Below are 7,558 nucleotides of genomic sequence, written 5' to 3' on the forward strand. Positions count from 1 at the left end.
AAAAAAAAATTTAAAAATTAGCTTGGTATGATGGCTCACGGCTGTAGCCCCAGCTACTAAGGAGGCTGAGGTGGGAGGATCACTTGAGCCCAGTAATTGGAGGCTGCAGTGAACTATAATCACCCTACTGCACTCCAGCCTGGGCAATGGAGTGAGACCACCTTTCTAAAACTAATAATAATAAAATTAAATTTTTACAAAAAGAGAGAAGACGTCCCTTCCCCCCAGAGCTAATAATTTAGTTGGGAAGACAGACAGATAGATAGGCAGTTACAATGCAGTTAGATCAATGCTATGACAGGAAAAACAGATAGAAAGCTCTGGAAACATAGAGTAAAGGTTCTGAAGGCTGAGCGTAAGGATCAGAGAAGGCTTCTTGGAGGAAGAGGCATTTAAACTGAGTAGAAGTTAGCCAGGTCAACTGGGAGAGGATGTGTGGAGGGAAAAGTGCTCCCCTGTCTAAGCAGAAGGGACCACAAGTGTGAAGGGCCACTACTCACAGTGCAGCACATATCTGAGGAACCAAGAAATGCTCACAGAAGCTCAGGAAAGGGGAGGGGTTATGGGAGATGAGACTGGAGAGCAGACACTGGCATGTTATGGGTTTGGGATTCTGGTTCTGACAATAATGGAGAAACCATTAAACAGTGTTAAGTTGGAGAGAGGCATGATCCAAATTATGTTTTGAAAAGACCATGGCTCGACCGGGCGCGGTGGCTCACGCCAGTAATCCCAGCACTTTGGGAGGCGAAGGCAGGTGGATCACCTGAGGTCAGGAGTTTGAGACCAGCTTGGCCAAAATGGCGAAACCCTGTCTCTACTAAAAATAAAATACAAAAATTAGCCAGGCATAGTGGCACGTGCCTGTAGTCCCAGGTACTCAGGAGACTGAAGCAGGAGAATCACTTGAACCTGGGAGGCAGAGGTTGCAGTGAGCCGAGATTGTGCCACTGCACTCCAGCCTGGGTGAGACAGTGAGACTCCATCACACACACACACACACACACACACACAGAGAGAAAGACAGAAAAAGAAAAGACCATGGCTCTGATTGCTAAGGGGAGAGTGGACTATAGGGGAGGAAGACTGGAGGCAAGAAGATCAGTTAGGAGACAAGTTCAGGCACTCAGGTAAGAGAGGATGTTGGTTTGGCCAGGGTGGTGGATGGAGATGAAGATAAGTGGACAGATTCATGAGATATGTAGAAGGTAAGACTGACAGGGCTTGATGAGGGAGTTGTATATGGAGGTAAGTGAAAGAGGAGTCAGTGATGCCCCTGAGGCTTTTGGCTGGAGCAAGTAGATATCGGCTGGTGCTATTTAAAGAGATGGCAGAAGGTGAGCACTGTGGTGCATTCCTGTGGTCCCAGCTACTGCGGAGGCTGAGGCAGAAGGATCGCCTAAGCCCAGGAGTTTGAGGCTGCAGTGAGCTATAATGGTGCTACTGCACTCCAGCCTGGGTGACAGAGCAAGACTTCATCTCAACAATGACGACAGCAACAACAACAACAACAGCAGCAACAATAATAAAGAGATGGCAGAGACAGAGTATGATATATGGTGAGGAGATGGAGGCAAGATGAGAGCTGTGCTCGGGACATTTTGAGTTTGAGGAGATGTCCAGCAGGCAGATGGAAATACAGGGGAGTGTTCTGACATAGGAAGAACTGTTAGTCCAGAGATGAGAGCTGTGACAGTCAAGGCCATGGGAATGGAGAGGAATGCTAAGAGAAACAGGCACATTTAGGGGTCACTGCATTTCGAGGTCAAGTGGAGAAGGAAGAGTAGCCAGTGAGATGGAGGAAAACCCAGAAGTTGTTTATTTGAAGCAGATGAGAGGAAAGACTGTTTCAAGGAGGAAGAAGCTGTTCATGTGTCTAATGCTACTGCTGAGTCTTAAGATGAAGACAGTAGAATGACTGTTGCATTGGCTACAGGGAAGCCATTAGTGTCCTTGACAAGATCTATTTCAGAAGAGGTGAGGGGGCAAGGAAGCCTGATATAAACAAGTGGAGAAGGGCATGGGATGTGAAAAAGTGGAGCAGCAACATTTGCAGGTTGGGGTGCAGCCTATGGTTGCCATCCTCCTGCCCTGCTGCAGGTCCTATATATGTATGTGTGTGTGTATATATATATTTTATATATATATATATATATATTTTAATCAATGTATTTAGGTACTATAACAACCACAATAGTAACTGATCTCTGTAAAGGAATATTTAGGTTACAAAACACTTTTACAGGTTATCTACTCTGCTTACCAGCTTTTACTTACCAGTTTTCAACCAGTACTGCCTTTCAAAAACATGGAAAGATAATCTTCACTTAACCAAGATTAGTATTTTTCATTTTCCCCAGAAAGTCCAGCACGGGAGTGACTTGACATTGAAAAGCCTTACCAACAAATTAAGGAATGACATGTAGGCAGCACAGTCTTTCAAGGGGCTATTTTCCAAAACTTCATTTAAAAAACAGTTCTTGGCTGGAGTCGGTGGCTCACGTCTGTAATCCCAGCACTTTGCCAAGGCAGGTGGATCACCTGAGGTCAGAAGTTCGAGACCAGCCTAACCAATATGGTGAACCCCTGTTTCTACTAAAAATACAAAAATTGTTAGCGGGGCGTGGTGGAGTGCGACTGTAATCCCAGCTACTAGGGAGGCTGAGACAGGAGAATTGCTTGAACCCAGGAGGTGGAGGTTGTAGTGAGCCAAGATTGCGCCACTGCACTCCATCCTGGGCAATAAGAGCGAAACTCCGTCTCAAAAAAACAAAGAAACAAAACAAAACAAAAAAATCAAAGATGACTTAAAAGACTGGAGAGACACAAGAATCTTGGATAGGAAGACTCAGCATAGTAAAAATGTCAATTATCCCCCAAATGATCTACAGATTTAACATAATTCTTATCAACATCCCAGTAAATAAAATAAAATAAAAACCAGTTATTGCTCCAAAAGCAATTGAAATACGCTTCTTTTTCATCAGGAAAATAGTGTCTAGGTTCTTAAGATGGCCCACAAATGCCCATTTTACCTCCCACAATTCTGCTGAGCTGCAGTTCACACACATTACACTAGCCTACATGTTGGGGCAATTCCCTCTGGAATTGGGGAATTCCACCAATTCCCTCTACTCCTTTAATGAGTATGATTTGCCTAAAAGGCCATGCCAGGAATTTAGAAGTCACCCTAGACCTCATCCTATTTCACACCTTCTATATCCAACTGGCCACTAAAGCTTATCATTACTACCCTTCTCAAATCCACCTCACCATGCCGTATTTCCATTGGCTTTTCCTTGATTCACGTCCTGAGTCCTAGTCTCGCTCATTCAAGTCTATGTGCAACCAGACATGATCATTTCTCTCTGTTCCTAAAAGTTCAGTAGCTTCCTATTGTCTGCAGTAGCATTTCTCAAACTGGTAAAAGAGTACCTTCAAAATTAAACAAAAAATTTCAAAACCATGCCCTACATAAATTGAACTGGATTAAACAACGTTTAGCAGGCCTCTCACTAGCAAGGTTGTGCAATCTTACAATGCACAATACTACATATTTTCCTGTCACGAGGAATCAGGGTGGGGGGAGCCCCAACCGGGTTCCAAGGACGAAGTTAAAACTTATTGCAAGACATGTACGATCCTACAGACTCTGGCCCTGCCTAGTTGTCAATGCCATCTGCCATTCATCAATGATTATCATTCACCCATTACAAACCTTACGTGTCATTCACTTACAACACAATCTGTAGTTCTTCAAAGACCCCTACTGTTTCCTGACTCTAATTCTTTATATACAATATTCCTTTTGCCCAGAATGCCGCCCTTCTCTAACTTAGTCTGGCTGAAGAGCTCCTACTTGCTCTTCCAGGGCCAGCTCAGACTACTAAACTTTGATTGTCCTTTCCACCTCCTAGCAGACGACTCCTTCAACCTTTGTCCTGCCTCTGCAGATATCAGAGCACTTGTCCAACACTACTGAATTTAGAGACTAAAAACCTTAAAGTTTGGGAACCAGACAGGCATCCAGCAGCATAGCTGAATAAAGGAGACAGGGCAAGACTGGGGGAAGAAGGGATGGAATCCCTCTTCTTTATTTGGGCTAAATTTGACAACAAAATAATTTTGTCTTTGGCGTGCTCTTACATCTCATCCCTATCCTCCTTTCCCAGCTCTCCCAATACCCTGTGATATGGTTTGGCTGTGTCCCCACCCAAATCTCATCTTGAATTCCCATGTGTTGTGGGAGGGACCTGGTGGGAGGTAATTGAATCATGCTGGCAGGTCTTTCCCGTGCTGTTCTCATGATAGCAAGTAAGTCTCATGAGATCCGACGGTTTTAAAAAGAGGAGTTTCCAGCAGCATGAAAACAGATTGATACATTCTGTGTTCCCAGGTCCCTTAGTGGCCTCATGTGACTCTGTACAACCCCCACCACAGCACTCTTCTTCAGATCAACTACTTGCTCTTCCTCTTAATTAGGAGTCCTTCTGTTCAGAAATTATTTTATTTTATTTTAGACAGAGTCTCACCTTGCTGCCTAGGCTGGAGTACAGTGGCAGGATCTTGGCTCACTGCAGCCTCCACCTCTCGGGTTCAAGTGATTCTCCTGCCTCAACCTCGCGAGGAGCTGGGATTACAGGCTCCTGCCACCACGCCAGGCTAATTTTTTGTATTTTTAGTAGAGACGGGGTTTCACCACATTGGCCAGGTTGGTTTTGAACTCCTGACCTCAAGTGATCCACCTGCCTCGGCCTCCCAAAGTGCTAGAATTACAGGTGTGAGCCACCACGCCCAGCCCAGAAATTGATACATAAATGAGTGACAGCTTCTTGTGGCTATTAATCTAAGATGAATCGCTAAGAAACAAAATCTAAAAAGAAGTATGGAGAGGATAAGGGTAGCATGCACTGTATCACACAGAAAGGCCTGCTAACAGGTTCTTTGCCTGGAAACTAAGATTAGATCCTCAATGGGCTGAGCAGGAGAAGTCACTCCAGATAATTTTATATTCAATCAACATGTAACACCTAACACGCTCCTACTTGACACAGGTACACTCTTTCCTAAATGCGTTCCATTCCCTCAACTTTCCAAAGTTCCCATAAGGAGTCCTCCTGTGCGCTAGGAATCCAGCACACGCATGATAAAACTCCATCATTCTTTTTTTCATCGTTTTCAACTGGCTACTGTTAAGTGCACCATATGGGCCCTGAGAATGAAGCACTGAAAAAGGCAAATTCCTGGAGTTTACAATCTAGTGGAAGAGACAGATAAGGAAAACAATAAATAAACATGCCATTTTCCTGACAGCAATGAATGCATTCAAGAAAATAAAACAGGGTAATAGGATGAGTAGTGATAGGACAGGGGAGAAACAGAGTGTGAGAAGGGCTCCTTTAACCAGGATGGCAGAGAAGACCTCTCTGCAGGGAAGACATTTGCATTCTTTTTTCTTTTTCTTTTTCTTTTCTTTTCTTTTCTTTTTTTTTTTTCTGAGATGGAGTTTTGCTCTTGTTGCCCAGGCTGGAGTGCAATGCCACGATCTCTGCTCACTACAACCTCTGCCTCCTGGATTCAAGCAATTCTCCTGCCTCAGCCTCCCAAGTACCTGGAATTACAGGCACCCACCACCATGCCCGGCTAACTTTTGTATTTTTAGTAGAGATGGGGTTTCACTATATTGGCCAGGCTGGTCTTGAACTCCTGACCTCGTGTTCCCTCTCCTCAGCCTCCCAAAGTGCTGGGACTACAGGTGTGAGCCACCATGCCTGTCTGACATTTGCATTCTTAATAGAGTTCTATTTGTTTCCTTCCTCACAATGACAACCATAACAACTACATCTGCTGCTGCCACTGAAAATGAAGGTCAGAGTAAACGAGTTGGCTGTATTGGGTTCCTGGTCACCAGGGCTGCTTTTAACTCTGGCCAAGTGCATGTTGTCATCATCGATGACCCTGTCATTGACCTCAACTACATGGTCTACATGTTCCCTTCTGATTCCACCTATGGCAAGTTCCATGGCACACTCAAGGCTGAGAATGGGAAGTTTGTTATCAATGGAAATCCCATCGCCATCTTTCAGGAGCGAGATCCTACCAAAAGCAAATGGGGTGATTCCGGCATTGATTATGCTGTGGAGTCCATTGTTGTCTTCACTCCCATGGGGAAGGCTAGGACTCATTTGTGGGGGCGGGGGGAGCCAAAAGGGTCATCATCTCTGCCCCCTTTGCTGATGGTCCCAAGTTTGTGATGGGCATAAACCATGAGAAGTACCCAAACAGCCTCAAGATCATCAGCAATGCCTCCTGCACCACAAGATGCTTAGCCCCCTGGTCAAGATCATCACCTGACCTGCCTTCTGGGAAAACCTGGCAAATATGTTGACATCAAGAAAGTGGTGAGGCAGGCATCTTCACCTGCCTTCAGGAGGGCCCCCTCAAGGTCATCCTGGGCTACACTGAGCACTAGGTTTTATCCTTTGACTTCAACAGCAACACTCAATATTCTACTTTTGATGCTGGGGCTGGCGTCACCTTGAATGACCACTTTGTCAAACTCATTTCCTGCTATGACAATGAATTTGGCTGCAGCAACAGGGTGGTGGACCTCATGGTCCACATAGCCTCCAAGGTGTAAGAACCCCCAGACTGCCAGCCCCAGCAAGAGCATGACAGGAAGAGACAGGCTGGACTCTCAGCTGTTGGGGAGTTCCTGCCGCACTCAGTCCCCCACCAAACTGGGATCTCCCCTCCTTAACACGATTTTCATGCCAGACCCCCTGAAGAATGGGAGGGGCCTAGAGATCCTCACCTTGTCATGTACAATCAATAAAGTCCCCTGTACTCAGCACCTCTGAAAAATCTGATCTCAAGAATTCTTAAGAAATGTAACTCCATGAGATTTACAAGACTTCTTAAGTTCTACAACGAGAATTCCAGTTGTACCAGCAAAAATGTCTGGACACCATAGGTACAGAAAAGTATAAGGCCATACATTAAGATTTTTCTATTGCATTTGAAAATGTATAGTTGTTGGAGTTTTGTGAAAAATTGTAAAAATACAGAAAACTACAGAAAGTTACATCATACTTATGTTCCCATTATCCAGGACTAATGACTGTGAATATTCTGGCATATTAACTTCACATATTTAAAATTTTTATTGTGGAGAATTTCAAACATACATAAAAGTGGAGAAGAGAGTAGAAGGAATAGTATGATCAATCTCCAGGTACCCATCAGTCAACTTCAAAAATGATCCTGCCATGGTGAACATTTTTTCATCTGTTCCCTTACCCATTTCCCTCATAAATTGTTTTGAAGGAAGTCCCATATATTATATAATCTTAACTACAATGTAATCAGTATACATCTGTAAAATATATCTTTGACATCCTCTTCACATTTATAATAGCCTCATGATATCACAATTTTTTTAAGTTTGTTTAAATTTGGTTCCAAATAAGGTCCACACATTGCAATTACTTGATATGTGTCTCTTAATCTGTAAGTTCTCTCGCCATCCCTCTTTTTTTTTTTTTTTTTTTTTTTTTTT

The 7,558-nt window shown here is 44.0% G+C and overlaps 1 pseudogene; it reads left to right on the forward strand.

The window, feature by feature from the left end:
• Nucleotides 1–5,822: 5,822 nt before the first annotated feature.
• On the forward strand, nucleotides 5,823–6,640 carry LOC105538646 (annotated as a pseudogene).
• Nucleotides 6,641–7,558: the final 918 nt, after the last annotated feature.

Source organism: Mandrillus leucophaeus, unplaced genomic scaffold, assembly GCF_000951045.1.
Source record: "Mandrillus leucophaeus isolate KB7577 unplaced genomic scaffold, Mleu.le_1.0 Scaffold1032, whole genome shotgun sequence".
NCBI classification, from domain to species: domain Eukaryota; kingdom Metazoa; phylum Chordata; class Mammalia; order Primates; family Cercopithecidae; genus Mandrillus; species Mandrillus leucophaeus.